The sequence below is a fragment of the Ambystoma mexicanum genome, chromosome 5p (genome assembly GCF_040938575.1).
Source record: "Ambystoma mexicanum isolate Mex_15411 chromosome 5p, UKY_AmexF1_1, whole genome shotgun sequence".
NCBI lineage: Eukaryota > Metazoa > Chordata > Amphibia > Caudata > Ambystomatidae > Ambystoma > Ambystoma mexicanum.
In genome coordinates this window covers 986083915-986105409 of record NC_090930.1, presented here as the reverse complement: position 1 = coordinate 986105409, position 21495 = coordinate 986083915, and the positions used below count along the sequence as shown (strand labels likewise).

The 21495-nt window shown below is 49.3% G+C and overlaps 1 protein-coding gene across 7 annotated transcripts in view; it reads right to left on the bottom strand.

The window, feature by feature from the left end:
* The window catches only part of FARS2 (phenylalanyl-tRNA synthetase 2, mitochondrial), a 2528336-nt gene that overhangs the window by 1810604 nt on the left and 696237 nt on the right, over positions 1–21495 (bottom strand). For 6 of the 7 annotated variants that reach the window (XM_069613452.1, XM_069613456.1, XM_069613455.1 and 3 more), the window contains one exon: positions 19562–19701. The gene's annotated coding sequence lies outside the window, so the exon portion shown is untranslated. Of the gene's footprint in view, positions 1–19529; positions 19702–21495 lie in introns of all 7 variants that reach the window. The other variant, XM_069613454.1, reaches the window with a different exon arrangement.

The following is a 21495-nucleotide window of genomic DNA, read 5'->3' as shown; positions in this document are numbered from 1 at the left end:
ATGGCAAACCCTGTACACCTTAAAATCTGGTTGTTCAAAGGGGAGCAGCATCCTTTTGGGGAAAGCACAGAGAGAAGGAAGCTATGTCAGAAACATACAGACCGGCTACTGAGGGCTTTTGCAATCCACACAAATGCAACCATGGAAGTTTGGTTGATGAGGAAACAAAGGTTTGTGAGAGGAGCCGGCTGCAGAACCCTGTGAGCGAGACCTGACAGAACAAGCATAACTTATGGCAATGCAGATGATTTGAAACCAGTTCACCCAAACATCCTCAGGAACGTAAGCCGATTACCAACTAATTCCAGGATAGCAAACGCATGTATTGTAGCTTCAACTAGCAGAGCCGAGGGGCGGTCCCCTAGCCAGCTGTGGTCAACTGGGGAATAAGTAGTTCATGTAGCTGGTACACAATCCCAAGTTGCACACACGGCCAACACAGGTTATTCCTCCTAAAAAAGCACAAGATAAGGTTCCAATCATGTGGGGAAACAAAAGAGTAGTTGGGCTGTGGGAAAGTGTAGGAGGTAGGAATATGGACAGCAAGGAGCAATGAAGAGCATGATGATGTGGCGAGGTGTGAAGGTGAAGAGAGAGGCGTGGCATGAGAGATGAAAAATCAGAGAGTGGAGATGAGGAAGAGAGAAGGTAGAGTGCAGAGGAGGAGGAGTAAGAGGACAGAGAGAACTTTCAGGATGAGGAAAAAGGGGGAGTGGTGGAAAAGGAGGCAAAAGACTAAGTAAGACAAGAGAGTGGAAAAGGAAGACAGAGAATGGTGGAAAGAGAATTTGCCAGTAAACCACCCACAAACCCCAGGCCACTTACAAGCTTCATAGCATTATAGAGGTGGCACATCCCAAACCTATCAAAGTCCCAGGTGGGGAGGCAGGCCCTACGGCTAAACTCAGGAATGCTGGTGGTGAGTTACACCAGCATAATATGATCTGTAAAAACTCCTGGCCTGAGCAGCTGGGAGACGCGGTATTGCCAGGTGGGGTGCCTGGTAAGAGGCTCCATGTATACAAACACTAGATCATGATGACACCTACATACAGCAAAGATAGGCACAACAGCAGCCAAGAGAAAAAAATCAAACACTACAAATCCAAAGGACGGTGAGTGACACTCTTCCATCAGGCAGGCAGATTTGAAGAAGATGGGTGGGGGATGAAGAAGCTGAAAGGCATTAGTGAAGGAGTGTTCAAATGCCCAGTAAGTGAGGTATCTGAACCTTGACCTTTCTAACCATGACAGCAATAAACCTTTCTTTGTGAACTTATGTGGTTTGACTTTGACACAGTATATAAATGTTCTGTGAAATAAAAAATATGTGTGGAAACTGTTGAAATACCGAAGAAAGGAAACACTGGCTTTTGATTGCACATTATTTATGTACATTTATGTGACAACAATATTGTTTCATCTGACACTTCAGAAAGATACCGTCCATCAATGATTCCTTATTCACACTGCGGCATTGGAAGGAAGTGCCCTGTGGAGCAGTCCCCACCTAGTATCAACACTTGTGAACAAATTATTGGGGTCCAGTAGAAATGGGCACAACCATTTAGATATTCGCTAATGTGATGCTACCTTAGAGGTTCTACATCCCTTTGCTGGGGTCATCCTGTGCAAAAAAGCAACCGTTTAAGAGTGCCATGCCTTACTGTTCTGAACAGAGTGTGAACAGTCTCAGAAGCATGAGAACAGATCAGGGACCAAAGACAGTTTTAGCCTGGTTTGCCAAATGTCTTTCCTTTTAGTTATGTGAGGAACCTGAGGGTGTCCTCACTTCCTTATCCCCAATATCCTCTACTCAGGTGGCCAGGGAAGGGTCATTGCTTTGGATCCTGACCCTGGGTGAGGGGATGCGAGGGAGGATCACCTGGGTAGAGGAGACTTGGGCAATGGAAGGGGGATGTCCTTGGGCAAAACACGGTATCTACCATTTCCATTTCATGATGAACCTTCAGTCCACCAGCCTTTATGGGATATTATCATCCGTTCCCCTGCCTTTCAAGAGTACCCTGGAAATTGTCATCAATGCATTGACACTAGAAAGGGATTAAATAGAAGGACGGTTTCTTATTCAGAGACGATAAACACATACCAACCCCCTAATATTGTTTCTGAAAAACAGCAGGCTAAAAAAACACAAAACACCACAAGATTTGTGCATAGTTCCCCTCAGTCATACCACTCTAGTACTGAGACAAGGAAGAGGCGACTAGGAATTCTACACACTAACATGCAGTTACACCACTCTGGTACCAAGACGAGGAAGAAGCCTAGAAACTGTTGTGAGGGTCAGGCATGTCCAGAAAACACCAGTCATTGTGTCAGGCAATTGGACCTAAGGGCTTGAACCTGCAACTTGTTAATAGATCACAGGTGCATAAAAGGTGGAGCCTCCGGCAAGCAAAGGGAATCCAGCATGAGAGACGCCAGGCTGGTGGAGATGGGCCTGAGAGGAGAATTCCTGCACAGAAGGGGGCTGCCAAGGAAGGTCCTGCCTGCAGGCCAGGATGCTGGCAATTGCCAAAGAGAGACTGTGACAGCGGGGCCTGAGGGGGCTGTGAGGAGGTCAAGGCTACCAGGCTCCCTTCTACATAATGAAGCCCACAGCTGGAGCTTTGGGGCACAGAAGACTCACAAGTGCTGCAGGCCACCAGCAGCGTGTGCAAACGAGGAGCGGAGCTACCGGCAACTCACAGCGAGATTTGCAGCAGGCGAGCACTGCTCGCAGAGCTACAGGGAAGTGTGCGCGGAGCTTGAACAAGGAGAAAGACCGCCCGGAGGAGCTGCAAAGGACCGGTGAGTGAACCAGAGGGAACACTCGCACTGGGGCGCTCCTGGACTACCAAATGACATATGAGGATGCCGGCTTAATGGAAATATGTTTGCAATTTTACCTCATTTTTTTGGTCATTATTTTGGTCAAAAATGCAGGGCGGGGACCCACCCCTTGCACCCTCACCTTCACTTCCCTCACCTTAACCTATTCCCTTACCCCTGCCCATATATTTATTTTATTTAATGTGAACGAAAAAACGATCAAAAAAGAAAATCAGTCAGTTTGAAATACAAAGCCAACATTATTGAATACCGAACTAAAGGAAAGCCTTAATGAGCATATTAATGAAATGAAAGCCTGTGTGAAATACACCTAATGAACATTGAAAAGCAAAGTGAAAAGCAAGTTATGATAAAGTATAAAACAAGTGATGAGCACTAATTAGAATTGTGAAAGCAAGGTGGTGGAAGATAGTGAGCACCACAGAGTGAATTGTGTGGAAGAACACATTGTGGCAAAGCCAAGAGAATGTAAAGGAGAAGCCAAAGTGAATCTGAACCAAAGCCCAGGTTCAGAGAGGAAAACACCTGTGTGGGCAAGGGACCCTAGCGTTATCGGCTGCGTGACCTGTAATGGGTGGACCGTGTGGCCCGCCAACTGCGCCTAGGCCAAAGATACCCTGTCTTCAAAAGCCAACGAAAGTAAAATACAGAATCTCCACTTGTGAGTAAGATTGCTGAAGTGAATGGGAAAGTTAGCGATCTGTATCAACGGAACGTGAAGGTTTATAAAGTTCACCTGGGACTGGTCTTGAGGATTAAGAGACTTGAACTGATTGTGAACTTTCAAGCTGGAAGAGCTGAGATCTTGGGGAAGGGGATCCAAAGACTTTGTGAACTGTGTTGGTGCCTTGGGCAAAAGGAACCCTAAGGGCTTTTTGGAACTGTGTTGTCTTCTTAGGGAAGGGAGCCCAGAGGTCTTTTTGAACTGCTTTGAACTTGAGGAAGGGGAGCTGGAAAGTAAGGCTAGAGCTGGAAGATGCTCAGAACTTTATTTGGAACACTATTTCTTTTGACACTAATATCCTTACACATTGTTTAGCTTTAGTTCTAAGGGCACGTATAGGTTTTGGACACAGTCAGACTTGAGTTGAACTCACTGACTCAAACTATCCTTAGTTTCTTTAGGTAGGGAAATGCCACCTTAGCACAGGGCAAGTTAGGCCTTACACTATCCTGACATTTAAGTTAATAAACATATTTTCTTTGAATCTTGAATCTGTTCTGTGTCTTGCTTCATGATGCCCTCACAATTTGCAATAATAAATATGCACATATTTATTCTAATCAGTGTGGTAGTAGGCTATTAACATTTGGTATCTTTCTAGTGCCATGATTAGGTAAACACAAAGTGGGGTTCTCAGATGATTACCAACAGCTTTAGGAATCCAAATCATAAAGTTCTTGTCCTACTCTTACACCTCATGGTCCCTGCTTGGGATACCCTACTCTACAAACCAACGTCCAAACGATGTGGCCAACAGAAAGATTCTAATTTAATGTTAATGAGTCTCCCTGCTACCATAAGCTCTACGTGGACGATACCCAACTTTACCTCTCCTTCTCTTCCTTCACTCCCGATATCCACCTCAAACTCTCCTCCTGTTTTACAGCCATCAAAAACTGGATGTCTTTCCACTTTCTCTCCCTTAACACTGATAAGACTGAAGTCTTATTCTTTCCTGCCAACACACTTCCTCCTCCCTCTCCCCCCACCTTCTATCCTCTTTCCCCCTACCAATCTTCCCTTCTCATCCTCTGCACGTAATCTTGGCCTCCACTTCGACTCTAACCTCTCATTTTCTCTCCACATTTCTCTTACCTCCCGAGCCTGTTGCTACTACCTCTTCAATGTCTGAAAATTGGAGCTTCCCTCACCTTCCACAGTACCAAACTCTTAATTTCACCCCTTATCTTTTCCTGTCTATTCTACTGTTCTGCGCTCCCCTTTGGCCTCCCTGCCTCTCATCATACCCCCCTCAAATCTCTCTATCACTCTGCCATCCATACACTTTGCTTTCTCTCCCCTCTAGATTCCATCTCCTCTTCGCTCTCTTCTCTTGGCTGGCTTCCCTTTCATTCACAACTTAAAATCAACTTTCTCTGCCTCGTTTTTAAATCTCTTCACGACCTTGCCCCTCCCTACCTTTCCTCCCTCCTCTCTTTCTACTCCCCCTCTCGCACTCTCCGTTCTGCCGACCTCTTCCTCCTCTCTGTTCCACCATCACCCTGAGCCCCTTGTAACGCTCACCTGGTTCCCACGGAGGCGCAGGGTCGAAGGCGCAGAACTCTGAAGATGGACAGGAAGGGCCCCTCTATTCTGGCTTCCCTGGCTCGTTGGATACCCTCCTGTGCGTGAAAAGGGAGTATTACCAACTGTGGAACAATGCTCAAGCCTCCCACTCCCTTCCAACCCTCCACGATACCTCCTCCACGATTCCCCGTGAAGCCTCACCTTAGGGTTTGGAAGGATGAGCTCTCCATCCTGCTTCTGATGCAGGGGCGCGTTGAAACCCAGTTACTTCACTGGATTGAGGATTGATGGGAGTTCAGGTAAGCTTGACTGTTCAGGTAAGGCGCTGTAAAAGTTCTGTTCAAAAGTTCAAGCTTAATAATAATGTTCGTTGTCTAATTGCAGCAAGCGCTAATGCTTATGTCTTTTTCCCCTTGGGGGCCGGGGCTCAGAGTGCCGGAGATATGGCGCCGACCCGAAGTGAAACAGTTCTGGATGAGCGCTCAGGTAATGTCTTTGCATTCGCTCATTCAATGTCTTTGTCTTTTTTCCCCATAGGGGCCGGGGTCCGGAGATGCCAGGAAGCGGCAGGACCCGAAATGCAGTGGGAATAATCCAACAGGTAAGACTTAAAAGGAAACTGAGCTTTCCTTATTCCTTTTCTCCCTCTCACCTTTGTTCTTGTCTTTTTTCCTCTAGGCGCCGGGGCGTAGCTGAATCCGGAAGATCGCTGCTGAAGATGGAAGCGCCTTGCAAAGTTGAGTAAAATGCAGCACTGCAGCGATCGAAACGAAATGCCTTTAAAATGATGTCTTCCTTTTCAGGGCCGTTGGAGAAATGACTCCGGGATGCAGATTTAGCAGGTAAGGGCTTTTCTTCTCCTATTCTCTTCCTTTCTCCCCTTGCAGGTGTCCCAGGGTGTTGGCAGGCGTGGCTGAAGTCAGGATGCAGGAGCTGACACGGTGAGCGTCCAGCTGCTAGGTGCAGAACAACGCGAAGCACGTGTGGCTGTTCGGGTGGGGTTTAAATAGCCTTGGAAGAAGTTCCTGGTATGTATCCTTCCACCAATCAGGTATGTATCCTTCCCCGACCACACCCGGGTGGTGAAGTAGTCCTACAGGTAAAGTAGTCCCATTTAGGCCTCAAGAGGGCCTGGATGAAGCAGCAAGGTCTGCATCAGGTAAGTGTGCACCCAAGCACTTAAACACATATCCTCTTCTATGAGCCTGGCGCCTAAGGCACCAGGACTGGGGTCCGCTATGAGCCTGGCGCCTAAGGCGCCAGGACTGAGTCCAAAGGGCCCCGACTTGGGCCCGCTGAGACTTCCCTGGGGAAAATGATGTCTGCCTCTGGGGTTGCTGGGGCAGGCCTGGCTCCTTAGAGGTAGGCATCATGACAGTACCCCCCCTCAAGGCCCCTCCCAAGGTCTTTTCCTCCGGGGGTTTTGGTTTGTGCGGGAATCTTCGATGGAATCTTTGAATTAATCGTGGTGCGTGAACATAGTTACTGGGTTCCCAAGATCTTTCCTAAGGTCCATATCCTTTCCAATCAACAAGATAGAAGAGTTTCGACTTAACTATCTTGGAATCGATCTTGTACGGGGGGCGCTGTTGAGCAGCCTGCAAGATGGCCGCTTAGCGCTCGAGCTCCACGCCTAGCCGCCACCTATCCGATTACATTTGCGGCTCCCTGCCTGATCCTGGTACCCTGCCTCGCACTAACGACGGCTGCTGCTGGGGGCTCTCTCCACACCAACTTCTGGAAGAAATCGGACTCCGGGTACCCGTAATCCACCCACGAACTACGCGGGCGGCGGCGCGGCCTGTGCCATCGTTCGTATCCCGAGTCTCTCGGGCCCCGACTCGGCGCTCGCCGCCGCCCACTTTGCTGCTGGATCGTGCCTGCGTCTTAGGCGCGGCTTCTCTACGCCACTGGCCCGGAGTTACAACTATCTCTGCCTGCCCGCCCCTCCGGGGGGAGGAACGTTGCTGCGCCGGCCGTCGGGCCGCGGCTGAGGGAGTGGGCTGGCGGGCCCGCTCGAGATCGTTCCCCGCCCGGCTGCGGACCCTGAGGGCGACCCACGGATCTGCGACCTCTCCCTCCGCTCCCGGGGGGCTGCTGGAGGTCCGGCGTGCTGCGGCGGCCCTGCCTGGACCTGACCGGTTGAGCGGCGAACTGCGAGGTGAGATCCGGGGGTGACTGTATTTTTCTTCCCGGCGGGATGGCCAGCTGAGGCCTGGATGTATGGATCGCTGCTGGGGCTGCATGGGGACCTCACTCCGCTCCTGGGCCTACGCTGCACCTCACCTCCTCTAGGGTGGGCGACCTGCTCCACACCTAACGGACCCCCGCCTCCCTGGTCCTGCTTGATCCTCGCCACGTTAACCGGGCCCGCCACTGGCGGCGAACTTTACCGCACCGGGCCGTTCCCACTGGCTCCGCTGCATCTCTTCCGCACATCTCGCCCTCTCAGCGCCCCAACCTCTTATTGACTACGCGCGGCTCGCCTTGGCGGAGTCCATCACTGGGTCTGTGCTGGATGGGCTGCCGGTCCCTCTGCTGAGCCCTGCATTGGCTTCATATCTTCAATTCCCACGCATATCGTCTCCCGGCTCAGGGCTTTACCAACCTAGGCCTACTTGGCCGCCTCCTACGTGCCCGTAGCAGAACGTGCCGCTACATCTGGCTACTCTTCGCTCTGCATCTCCCTCTCATTCTCTTCCGTCGACCATGTCGAATCGCTCCAAGAGCGGCGCTAGAGGGGGTGCCATGGACAAATTTACTAAAGCGGTCCCTCGATCCGAGGGGGGCCACGCATCAACTACGCCAGAGGAACCTGATATCGAGCAGAGCCCCGGGGCTCCATCCCCTGATCTCACTGCCATGATGGAATCGATGGCAAAAAATTTCGCCTCCTTTCATGAGAAGCTTGACGACATCAATGCTAATGTGGCTTCGCTCAAAACACGTGTCGATCAGGCTGGCTCCAGAATTACAGAGGCCGAGAATCGGATTTCGACCAACGAAGACGAACTACACACACTACAGGACACTGTGGCTGCCTTGTCGCGTGACATGAAGAGCGTAAGGGCCAAATGTGACGACTTAGAATCCCGCTCCCGTAGGAACAACCTACGCATCATTGGGGTTCCCGAAACCGCCCTGAAGGGTCGTATGGAGGAGGCGGTCGAGCGCCCGCTTAAGGACTTGCTTGGGGACCCGGAATTTTCCCCTTATTTCACTGTTGAGCGAGCTCACCGTGCCTTGTCCCCGCGCCCCAAGCCTGGCGATATCCCCAGGCCCATTATAGCCAGGATCCTCAATTACCGGGACAGAGACCTCATTCTCCGCCTGGCACGCAAGAAGGGTGAGCTGCGCTTGGAGTCTAACACTATTCGAATTTTCCCGGATTTCTCAGTGGCTGTGCAGCAGGAAAGGCGTCAGTTCCTTGGCGTCAAGAAGATGCTTCGGGAGCGCAAAGTCCCATATGCCATTTTATTTCCTGCCAGACTCAAAATCACCCACAGGGGCAAACTCTTTTTCTTCACCATCCCTGAAGAGGCGGCGAAATTTATTGAAATGGAGATACCGCTCCAGGGTCTTGCTGATGAGAACTGAGGGAATGTCGAGGAAAGGGTTTATTCGCTGCATTTGCTGTCTTTGTAATTACGCTATCTCACTGTGATGGTCTATGCACTCGTTATTGCCCGGGTTGGGATGCCGGGGCCCTACTCCTCCTTTGGTCTGGGTTGCCGCTGTACATAGGACCAACATTGTAAGGTTTAGCTGCCCAACTGTCATGTTTTCCTCCCTAAGCGGCACTACTGCGAGACCCCCACTTCATTAAGACCGCTCCAGTTCCCCACTCAGGGGACACATGGGGTAGATGCTATTCGTTTGTTGACACTGGTCTGGTGGCTGCGGAGCCGCAGGGGCTTGCGTGTGGTCCCCACATTTCCGCTTGTGGGCGGGGACTCGCGCTGGGAGTCCACTGATACTGTTTGTTTTGTAACAGAGCCGCTGGCTCTAGGCGTGCTAGTGCGTGGCAACGGCGCACCCCACTGCGATTGCACTGTTTTTCTCTGTTCTGTTGTTATGGGTTGGCCCCTGTTGGGCCCTTGGGGGGTTCTGGCCAGGTTGTGGTTGGCCTAATGTCGGGCGGCTAAGGGTGGGTGATGGGTACACTGCTGATGCACAGTTAGTGGTGCGGGTGGGGGGTGGGAAGGGGGTTGTTTTCTCAAAAGGCACACGAGGTTTCGCTGGGCGCATGCTGGCGGGGCGCAAGCGCGCATGCTGTTTTAACTACGGAGGCCCACATTGCCACTTGGGTTGGGATGTTCACTGAGGATGAATACTGCGGTTGAATATGGCTACGATTGAAATGCCTACTGTCATAATGTCCTGGAATGTTCGAGGATTTAGCAACCATACCAAAGTGCGCAAGATCATGGCGTATGCCAACAGGCATAACTCTAGGATCCTGCTACTGCAGGAGACACACTCCAATGGTCTGATACCAAGGGCACTTGCCCCATCCTGGGGTCCCGCCAGATTTTTCACTTCCTACTCCACGCAGTCCAGGGGGGTTCTCACGCTTATCCACAAATCAATTAAGTTTGGACTTCATAAAAGCTACATCGACCCCGAAGGTCGCTACGTTATCTTACACTGTACATTGGTCAATAGGGAATACCTGCTTGTCAACACCTACTGCCCCAATGTGGACTCACCGGAATTCTTTGACGCAATAGCCACCATACTTCTGGGTTATGTGGGAGTGCACATTATATGGGGAGGAGACCTAAACCTGATATTGGACACTGTCTTGGACAGAACATCCACGACTCCTAGGGCAGTCTCCCGCGCGGCGCGCAGGCTACGGGGTCACATGAAATCCCTCAACATCTGTGACGCCTGGAGGACTCTCCACCCGCAGAAACGCGAATATACCTATTACTCGTCTGTACACGACAGCTCGTCCAGGATAGATCTGTTTCTTGTTTCCGGTGAGGTAATGGGCGGAGTGGAGGGCGCGGGCATTTTGGCCCGCACGCTCTCGGACCACGCCCCAATCACATTGTCCCTGAAATTAGGCACTACTGCTCCAACGGTCAGCACTTGGCGTTTTAAATCTGAGGCCCTAAAGGACATCGTGTTTAAGGCCGAAATACTAGCGGATATCGAGTCGTTCTTCGAACTTAACTCTCTCCAGGACACGACCGCAGCGGTTAGGTGGGAGGCCTTCAAAGTATATATAAGGGGCATGTCCATCTCCCGGGAGGCCGGGGTGCTGAAGGCCATTAGAACTGCCCTGGGGCAATCTGAGGCCAAATTGAAACAACTTGAGCAACGCGCCACTACCGGCTCTGACACCTCCATTCTTGCCCAGATTTCTGACGAACTTCAAGTATATAATACACTGGCCACCTCCGAAGTCCGTTATTTCAGTCGCCCACAGGCCGCCAGGAGATATGGGGAGGGCGATAGACCTGGGAAAACGCTTGCGACCCTGGCTAGGGGGGAATTGGGCCGTACACAGGTCTCCTTCATCAAGGATCGGAATGGGGACGTGCAATGGGCGGACCCGAAAATACTAGAGACATTCACTGAGTTTTACAGCTCCCTCTATTCCCAGCCCGCAGAACACGCCGAGCAACATATGCGCAAACTCCTCGGGCAAACTCCTACCACGGAGATTTCCCAACAGACTAGGGACCAGTTAGACTCCCCGATTACACTAGACGAGATAGTAGCGTCCATCTCCGACTTGCCCAAAGGCAAGGCGCCTGGCCCTGACGGCCTCACCGCCGACTTTTATCAGGAACACATTGCCGTCCTGGCCCCTCGTCTGTTCGAGGTATGGAACGAGGCGCTACAAACCTCCATCCTTCCCCCCTCCATGCGTGAAGCGGTAATCACGGTGTTGCTCAAACCGGGCAAGCCGGAAGACGAATGTGGGTCATACAGACCCCTCTCTCTCATGAACCTGGACACAAAGATCTTCGCTAAAATTATTGCCAACCGTTTCTTGCCGATAATGACGCACCTTGTGCATGAGGACCAGGCGGGCTTCGTCCCGGGCAGGTCCACCTCCCACAATATCAGGAGACTGTTTAATGTCATGTCCCGCATAGACCAGGATGCCCAGGCTGTGGCGGTTACGTTAGACGCCCAGAAGGCCTTTGACATGGTCTCTTGGAAGTATATGTGGCTGGTCCTCGAGACAATGGGTGTTGGTCCAAACATGATAGGATTCATCAGACTTTTGTACACCTCCCCCGTGGCGCGGGTTCGTGTTAACTCTCTTACATCTGAGATCTTCACGCTTTTCAGAGGCACCCGGCAGGGCTGCCCCTTCTCGCCGATTCTCTTCGCACTGGCGATTGAACCGATGGCGGACTATGTGCGCTCGAGACATTCTCGCAAAGGTATAAGATTAATAGAGGAGCCTGAAATCATATCCCTATATGCAGATGGTGTCCTACTTTACATCAGGGATCCCGCTACCCATCTCAACCCCATACTGAGAGACATCACTCGCATTGGTACACATTCCGGCTTTACGATCAATTACTCCAAGTCGGAGATCTTCCCGCTTACGAAAATTACTACACACCCTGCTTCTGAATATCCTCTGCGCTGGGCCCCTAACGGTATTAAATACCTGGGAGTACATGTATCCCTCACTAAACCCACCCTACTCACCGATAATTACTCCGCTGTAGCGCGGACTGTTGAGGAAAAAATTTCACGATGGCGCACTCTCCCGTTGTCCTTTGCGGGTCGACTGTCCCTGATCAAAATGATCCTCCTCCCCAAGCTCCTGTACACCTTTAGTAATGTGCCCCTGTGGCCTGGGAGGGCATACTTCACTAAGCTTCACACACTCTGCGCACAGTTCCTCTGGCACTCTGGTGCAGTGCGCAAAAAGTGGACTGACATGGCACTCTCGTACAGGCGGGGGGGCATGGCTGCCCCTGACCTGGCTACATATTGGTTCGCGGCCCAAGCCCAGTATGCCACCCACTGGTACCCTGGCGCCCCGGGACGCCCTCACGTCAAGCTGGAACGGCTGGCATCCTCGGGTATTAATCTGATGACCCTAGTGCTGCACCGACACTACGCACCGGACTCCCCCATTGACCCCTTAGCCGCGACATTATTCGCCTGGTCACACATACTAAGCCCGTCGCCTGGGACTTCTCCGTATTACAATTGGCTGCCTTCATGGGCCTTCCCGGGCCTGGAACCCACGCACGATGTGGCCTTGACCCGCCACTGGGAGGCTTTGGGATATAGGGCACTATCTGACTTCTACCCAGAGGGCAAATTTATAGATCCCCGGACGTGGAGGCCGGGTCACACCAAATCTCCCTTAGAGACCCTTCAATACTTCAGGCTTCGCGCTTCGTTCCGCACTATGTGGCCCTCCTTCCCAAACGAACCCCCAGACGACCCTGCTTTAGCGTACATTGCCAATTCGGGCGGGGCACGGGGGGTTGTCTCATCACTGTATCACCTCCTGCAGGTTGCCTCCCCTGCCCCGATCCTTGGGGCGCGCAACAAATGGGCTGATGAGTTGGGTCTAGAGATACCGGATGGGTTATGGGATGGCATGTGCCTCCACACCAAAAGAGTCTCCTTCAACTTTCGCTTTCGGGCCATGCAGTATAAACTCCTCAACAGGCTATACTACACACCTCACAGGACTTCTGGGTTTGCTCGCTCCGAGGTGCGCCTTTGCCCTCGTTGCAAGGCCACAGATGCTGATCACCTCCATATGTTCTGGTCCTGTCACAAGCTGTCCGATTTCTGGGGAGGGGTCATGAACACACTTAGTGCGGTAACTGAAACCACTGTCGATCCCGACCCTCTGGCAGTTCTATTTGGGGTTTGGGGCACCGAGGAAACTAAACGCCTGAAAAAGTTTCTAGACATAAGTTGCATGGTTGCCAAGAAGTGTATACTTCAGGCCTGGCGATGTTCCTCTCCCCCGACCCCTCAGAGATGGTTGGGCATGCTCACATGGTCAAGGAACTGCGAGGAGGACTATCTGGCTACGCTGCCTGCTCGTTCTCGTCCTAAGAACATTTGGAGTGAATTCACCACATATCTCAATAACCTGTCTGATGCTACAACGGGGTCTTGTCCATCCCCGGCACCCACCCATGCATTGTGATCTTATCCAGCCTCCTCTTCTGTTTGTACAATATTGCAGTCATTGTTGTAAAGATGTTATTGTGGCCCGTTGACGGCTCTACGAGCCACTCGATTCATATGCTTGTTGTCCCGATGTTTGTACCCTGTGAACCTCTGCCAATAAAAATAAAAGTTTAAAAAAACTATCTTGGAATCTAAAATGTCTTTCACTTCGAATTCTAATTCTCCATCAATTTGGACAGGGCCTGGGGGCTCAGACAGTCTGGTTCCAGGTTGTACTGGTTTTAGAAGAGATACGTGAAAAACGGGATGAATCCGCATGTTGGATGGTAAATCGAGTTTAAAGGCCACTGGGTTGATAATAGCTTTGATGGGGTAAGGCCCAATGAATCTGGGATTAAAAGTTTGCTGACCCTTGAGGGGTAGATGTTTACTTGCTAGCCATACCTGATCTCCTACTTGGTAAGGAGGAGTTTTACTTCGGTGCAAATCAGCGTTTTCTTTATACTTTTTCTTGGCTTGCTGTAAGTGGGTTGTAGCTTCTTTGAAGGCTTGGGTTATTGTGGAATGTAGGTGATTTACTGCAGGCATCTCCAGGGTCAGAGGTGGATCTAGGTCAGAGGTCCGAGGATGGTGACCATACAGGGTATAAAAAGGAGTCTGTCCGGTTCCAGAATGCACCGAATTGTTGTATGCATATTCTGCAATCCAAAGGATGTCTTTCCAATTTAACTCGGATTGGTGTAACATGCACCGCAGATATTGCTCGAGAGTCTGATTGGTTCTCTCGGTTTGTCCGTCGGTCTGGGGGTGGTGGCTGGTGGATAACCGCACGTCTATTTGTGCTAGTTGGCAACATTTCTTCCAAAAGTGGGAGATAAATTGACTTCCACGGTCTGAGACTAATATGGAAGGGAAACCATGTAACCGCACTATATTTTCCATAAATTCCTTGGCCAAGGTGGAAGCTGACGGCAATCCTTTTAAAGGGATAAAATGGGCCATTTTGGAGAATAGATCCACTATTACGAGAATCGTGTTGTAACCACCACAAGGAGGCAGGTCAGTTATAAAGTCCATTGACAAGGTGTGCCAAGGTGCTGGTGGAATGTCCAAAGGTTGAAGTAGGCCGGCTGGCCTTTTCTTTTGACTCTTATTTTGGGCACAGATTCCGCAAGACAACACAAATGACTTTATGTCTTTTCTCCAAGAAGGCCACCAGAAGTGGCGTTTGATCTTTTCTTCTGTTTTCGCGATACCGGGGTGTCCTTCCATTAATGATTCATGATGACGGGTAATGACAAGTTCCTGCAATTCTTTACTTGGCAGAAATAACCGCTCTTGGAAGTAGGGTAAATCATCCTTAACGGTGTAGTGAGGACCCTTTTGACTCCATTCCAGTAAGTCAGAAGAGTCAAAAAGTTGTTTTACTTGAGCTTGGATGTCCTCAATGGTTTGCAATGAGGTCAAGCCCAGAATTCTTTGTTCCGGTATGATTGGCACAGGTTCTAAACTCGAATTGGGTTCTTCCATGCCTATCCGGGATAAGGCATCTGCCTTACCATTCTTGCAGCCAGGGCGATAGGTAATTACAAAATCAAATTCCGCAAAGAATAAAGCCCATCGGAGTTGTCGCGAAGATTGAGCTTTGGCCGTCTTTAAATACTTCAAATTTCTGTGGTCCGTAATTACGGTGATGGTGTGTCTTGCACCGAGAAGATAGTGACGCCAAGCCTTGAAAGCTGATTTAATAGCCAGTAGTTCTTTGTCGGTAATTGCGTAATTGAGTTCAGGTGGAGAGAATTTTCTGGACCAAAAGGCTACAGGGTGTAGTTGGTTAGTTTCTGGGTCTCTTTGCGACAGGACAGCTCCCATGTCCGAACTGGATGCATCGGTTTCCACGATGTAAGGGAGATCTGGGCGCGGGTGCTTCAATACAGGTGCAGAGGTGAATTTGGTTTTCAGGTCCTGAAAGGCTTGTTCAGCCTCAAGAGTCCATTCAAAGTGTTTATTTTTCTTTAGGAGAGCTGTGATGGGTTGAACAGTTCGAGAAAATTCCGGGATGAACCTTCGATAGAAATTGGCAAAGCCAAGCATGCTTTGCACTCCCTTCACAGAGCTAGGAGATGGCCATTTGAGAATGGCGTCCACTTTCCGCGAGTCCATTCGGATTCCTTGTGGTGTCAGGATGAATCCGAGAAACTCCACTTCTGTGGTATGAAAAACGCATTTTTCGAGCTTGGCAAATAATTTGTGCTGGCGCAATTTCTCAAGAACTGCCCTAACATGGTTTCTGTGATCAGATTCTGAGGAGGAATACACCAGGATGTCGTCAATATAAACGATGACACAAACATCGATAAGTTCCCGAAGAACATCATTCATGAAGTACTGAAAGGCGGCAGGTGCGTTGCACAAACCGAAGGGCATTACTTGATATTCGAAGAGCCCAAATTTGGTGCGGAATGCAGTCTTCCACTCGTCGCCCTCTTTTATACGTACCAGGTGGTAAGCTCCTCGGAGATCTAGCTTGGTGTACACACGAGCATCTTTTACTTGGTCGATAAGCTCAGGTATCAGGGGCAAAGGGTAACGATTCTTAATCGTTATCTGATTTAGGGCGCGGTAGTCAATACAGGCCCTAAGGTCTCCTTCCTTTTTTGGTACGAAGAACAAAGCGGAAGAGACTGGTGACTTTGATGGGCGAATGAAGCCATTGGCCAGGTATTGATCCAAATACTGGCGCAAATGCAGGTTCTCAGGTTCAGTAAGAGCATAAATCCTACTACAGGGTAGTTGTGCATTGGGTACCAAGTCGATTTGGCAATCATAAGATCGATGGGGAGGTAAGGTGTTAGCCTGCTCTTTCTGAAAAACGTCTTGGAATTCTTGGTATTCAGATGGTAGCTGTACAGGGGTGGAAGTTACAGAGGCTAGACCCATAGCTGGATTCCTTGGGTAACAGGTTGGTTCACAATCAGGAAAAGTTATCTTCTTTGCTCGCCAGTCTATTCTCAGATTATGTGTTTCTAACCAAGGGATTCCAAGAAGTACTTGAAATTGTGGGGCCTTGATCACATCAAACACGATTGCTTCCCGATGTCCGTCCTGACCCACCAGAGTGATTTCAACTGTGGAATGCGTTACAGGCCCTGAGGCTATTTCGGTTCCATCAACTGTAGTAATTACATCTTGGGTTACTTTCGGGCGGAGAGGAAGCTTAATCCTGGAAGCCAATTCACGGTCTATGTAATTTCCAATAGCTCCACTGTCAATGTATGCTTTTATAGCATGCAACTGCTGAGGCTGTTTTGGGTTCACAAGCACCATTGGCATGACAAAATGCGAGGTCAAAGAGTTTGTTTTCAAGCTCGGCAAGCGGACCCCTACGCTTGTCGGGCTAGGTCGTTTCCCGAACCAGGTGTCAATAACTCGTTATCAGTGGCTCCAACCACCTTCTTGGGTAGTTTAACTGGACAACTTTGAAGAAAGTGCCCGGAAGTTCCGCAATACAGACAAAGTTGCATTTGTCGCCTTCTCTCTCGTTCCTTCTGCGTTAATGGTCCTTTAACACTGCCAATTTGCATAGGTTCGGAAACGTCAGTACTCTTGGAGTTAACGTGGGTCTTGATAGGTACTCTGGTTTCATACTTGAGCCGATCTGCTTTTCTATTTTGAAGTCTGTGATCAAGTTGAACCACTAAGTCTATGTAGTCTGCGCAGGCCTGGGGTGGATCTACTACCTGAGCTATAACATCTTTAAGCTCTCCGCGCAGGCCTCGATGAAACAATGTGATCCTTTTATTTTCAGGCCATCCGGTTTCCACAACTAGTCTATTAAAGGTGGCGATATAGGACAAAAGATCCTGATTACCTTGTCGTAAGGATAGCAGTTCGTTGTCAAGGGCCTGTCCCTGCGTGTCGAGCGAACAATCTTTCCATGCTGGCCTGGAAGCCCTGGAAATCCCGGAGAATGGGATCATCCTGATTTACCAATGGAATAGACCAATCGGCAGCACAGCCACTGAGGTAAGATAGTACAAAGGCTACTTTGGTCTGGTCGTTGGGGAAGGCCCCGGGCCTGCATAAAAAGTGTAAACGGCATTGGTTCATAAAAACAGCATATTTCTTGGGATCCCCTGCAAAACGTTCCGGCGGGGTCAAAGGCATGTGTCCAGGTAGATTGATTTGTACCGGGTTATTCGAACCCATTGTTGTAGAAATATCCCTGGAAACAGGTAAAGGAGTGTGCTCTGCCTGGCCCTGCAATAACCTTTTGGCCAGATCATCAGTTCTTTCCTTGGATAGGATTAGTTCCCTTCTGAGAGCATTAGTCTCCTGGCGGGCTGAGTGCACTTCTGCCCGTAATTCCCCTACAAGATGGGCCAGCTGATCTGTCTCAGAAGTCTCCATAGCGCCCAGGTGGGAAATTGTGGTAAGGCTTCGCGTTCTGTAACGCTCACCTGGTTCCCACGGAGGCGCAGGGTCGAAGGCGCAGAACTCTGAAGATGGACAGGAAGGGCCCCTCTATTCTGGCTTCCCTGGCTCGTTGGATACCCTCCTGTGCGTGAAAAGGGAGTATTACCAACTGTGGAACAATGCTCAAGCCTCCCACTCCATTCCAACCCTCCACGATACCTCCTCCACGATTCCCTGTGAAGCCTCACCTTAGGGTTTGGAAGGATGAGCTCTCCATCCTGCTTCTGATGCAGGGGCGCGTTGAAACCCAGTTACTTCACTGGATTGAGGATTGATGGGAGTTCAGGTAAGCTTGACTGTTCAGGTAAGGCGCTGTAAAAGTTCTGTTCAAAAGTTCAAGCTTAATAATAATGTTCGTTGTCTAATTGCAGCAAGCGCTAATGCTTATGTCTTTTTCCCCTTAGGGGCCGGGGTTCAGAGTGCCGGAGATATGGCGCCGACCCGAAGTGAAACAGTTCTGGATGAGCGCTCAGGTAATGTCTTTGCATTCGCTCATTCAATGTCTTTGTCTTTTTTCCCCATAGGGGCCGGGGTCCGGAGATGCCAGGAAGCGGCAGGACCCGAAATGCAGTGGGAATAATCCAACAGGTAAGACTTAAAAGGAAACTGAGCTTTCCTTATTCCTTTTCTCCCTCTCACCTTTGTTCTTGTCTTTTTTCCTCTAGGCGCCGGGGCGTAGCTGAATCCGGAAGATCGCTGCTGAAGATGGAAGCGCCTTGCAAAGGTGAGTAAAATGCAGCGCTGCAGCGATCGAAACGAAATGCCTTTAAAATGATGTCTTCCTTTTCAGGGCCGTTGGAGAAATGACTCCGGGATGCAGATTTAGCAGGTAAGGGCTTTTCTTCTCCTATTCTCTTCCTTTCTCCCCTTGCAGGTGTCCCAGGGTGTTGGCAGGCGTGGCTGAAGTCAGGATGCAGGAGCTGACACGGTGAGCGTCCAGCTGCTAGGTGCAGAACAACGCGAAGCACGTGTGGCTGTTCGGGTGGGGTTTAAATAGCCTTGGAAGAAGTTCCTGGTATGTATCCTTCCACCAATCAGGTATGTATCCTTCCCCGACCACACCCGGGTGGTGAAGTAGTCCTACAGGTAAAGTAGTCCCATTCAGGCCTCAAGAGGGCCTGGATGAAGCAGCAAGGTCTGCATCAGGTAAGTGTGCACCCAAGCACTTAAACACATATCCTCTTCTATGAGCCTGGCGCCTAAGGCACCAGGACTGGGGTCCGCTATGAGCCTGGCGCCTAAGGCGCCAGGACTGAGTCCAAAGGGCCCCGACTTGGGCCCGCTGAGACTTCCCTGGGGAAAATGATGTCTGCCTCTGGGGTTGCTGGGCCAGGCCTGGCTCCTTAGAGGTAGGCATCATGACACCCCTTCCCGCTTTCGATCCTTTCAGCTCCTTGCCTCTCTACATTGGAACTCTTTACCTCTCCATATCCGCTCCATTTCCTCTTACCCCTCCTTCCGCTCCTCCTTAAAATCTCATCTTCTTCATCCTCCTTCCTGACCACTCCTTATCACTTCCTTCTTACTCTTCCTCCTTTTATCTTATTCCTTGTCCTCAGCAAATTGTTTTGCATACTGTTCTTGATTGTTTGATTCTAGTTTGATACTCATGCTTCTAATGTAATCTTGTTGTAATGTAAAGCGCTTTGGCGCAAAGCGCTATATAACATGTAATAAATACAAATAAGCTTTCAACACAAATGCTTCTCTGTTTGATCAACAAGAGTGCCCAAAATCCTTCTCTCAACTGTTCAGTACTAAACTGGCAAAGCAAAATAAAACAACTACTCCTGGGTTTACTCACAGACTTGACTCTTCCAGTCTTCCTGCTCTTACCAGCTCTGTGAAGCCTTCTCCCAGCGTCCTTGTATCAGGCTCCTTCTCTTAGGCTCTCCCTCATACACAGGTTGCTTCAATGAGTTCTCAGCTTCTCACAGCCTGCCTTGTGTACTTCAGGACTTTCCCAAACTTTGATTCTATGATGATAAATGTGATGAGTTATGAACACATGGAAATGATATAAATTAACATACAGGACATGTATAGAATTCTAAAGTAGGTGAGAAATGATATACACTAAACACATTGTTTATAATCAAGTTACGGTTTTTGGTATAAATTGTAAAATGTTTGAAACAAGTACAACTTTGGGATATTACCTAGTTTAATAGTCTTCTGCTAGTAAAGCACCGTTAGGGTGAAAGTTTGATTCTCTGCCTTGTATTGAAATTCTGAACATTGTTTTCTTGGGGTTCTACAAGCAGGAATCTTCAACAAGTTAGTGGGTGTACTAACTTCTTTCGGTGGGCATGGCGAGTCTGCAGGATCCCACTCCTTCCACTTTCTGGGATACACCATAGGGGCAACCCATTCTTCCATGGTTTGCTTTCCTAATTAAAAATGGTGGAGAGTTCTTCCAACACAACACAATAGGTACTCTCCTAAATGTGAGGCTAGTCACTGATCAGCTGGTCCCTTCCACACACTTTGTGACCTGTTTTTGCATACCAAGAGGGAAGGTGGGGGAGGTGGGTCAAGTGCTGATGAGCAGCCTCATTAGATGCAATGAAGGACCTCTTGCATTTGCCACTGGGGATGGAGGCAGTGAGGAACTTAACATCAGTCTCCTTGTCATTCAACAGTGGCCGAAGCACTTGCCCTGCCTTCCTTGCTTTACCACCTATACTCTCCATTTTGTATTTCTAACTTAAACCATTTATCAAAAGGCATCAGCTACTTGGTCAGACTAAAATAAATTAGAGGTCAGCATCTGTATGAGTACCAATTTTGATTGGGTAGTAATAATTGTCTATATGTACATGTTCCGTGCAATGTGCTTTGGATAAAAGCGCTACACAAGTCATTATTAAATAAGTTATTATCTGAGAAAAACATTATGAATAGTCCCATACTAAGATTTACTATTAACAATGAGTTTGTTAAATGAACTAGTTCATTCCCTCAAGTTGTCATCAACAGGGCTGACACGAGGTGTGGTGGAGGCCCCCATATGATTTATTTTCTCTGGGCCACTGGCGCCGCCGCCGCAAACAGGACACAAAATCTCCCGTTGAGTTTGTGTGGAGGAACCCAAATATGGTTCATTAATATGACTGCAAATCAACTACAGCAAAGTTATGTTTCTCTACTCAAGACGAGCTAATTCAAGACTGACCTTTTTTGTTAAACTGATAAATATATATAGGATGGCATGACAGCATGTGGTAGGGGACGCCAGCATTAGGGAGTGTCCTGCCGCTATGTGCGCATTAAAACACACATCTTACATAGTGACAGGTAGATAATGTTCAGTGGCGGCTGATACATTTTTTTAACTGGAGAGGCTTAAACGTGTGCGCCAATTATGTGGGATTGACAGAGCACAGTGAGGGAGCCAAAGCCAAACAAGTGGTGCTTGAGAGAGTTCCTTAATCTGAATTGTTTTTTGAAACAATGGATTAAAATGGTGCATTTTACAACACTTTCTTGGGTAAAAAGCCATACAGTTTGCAATTGGTTTTGTATGGTAGCACATGAAAAAAAAACAATAGATGCAAGTTACGAAACGTGCAAAGGAGCATTTTCCAATGCATTCCATGCTGCCTTTGCCCACAACATACGCCAGTATAAAAACACTTTCATTCTGGCTGTTCCCATAAATGTCCATCCCGACTGCACCAATATATGCCAGTATTACCATATAAGAACTCACAGCCAGTAAAAAATACCATGCCACAGAACGTTTATCCAGACTGGCTGAGCACCATAAA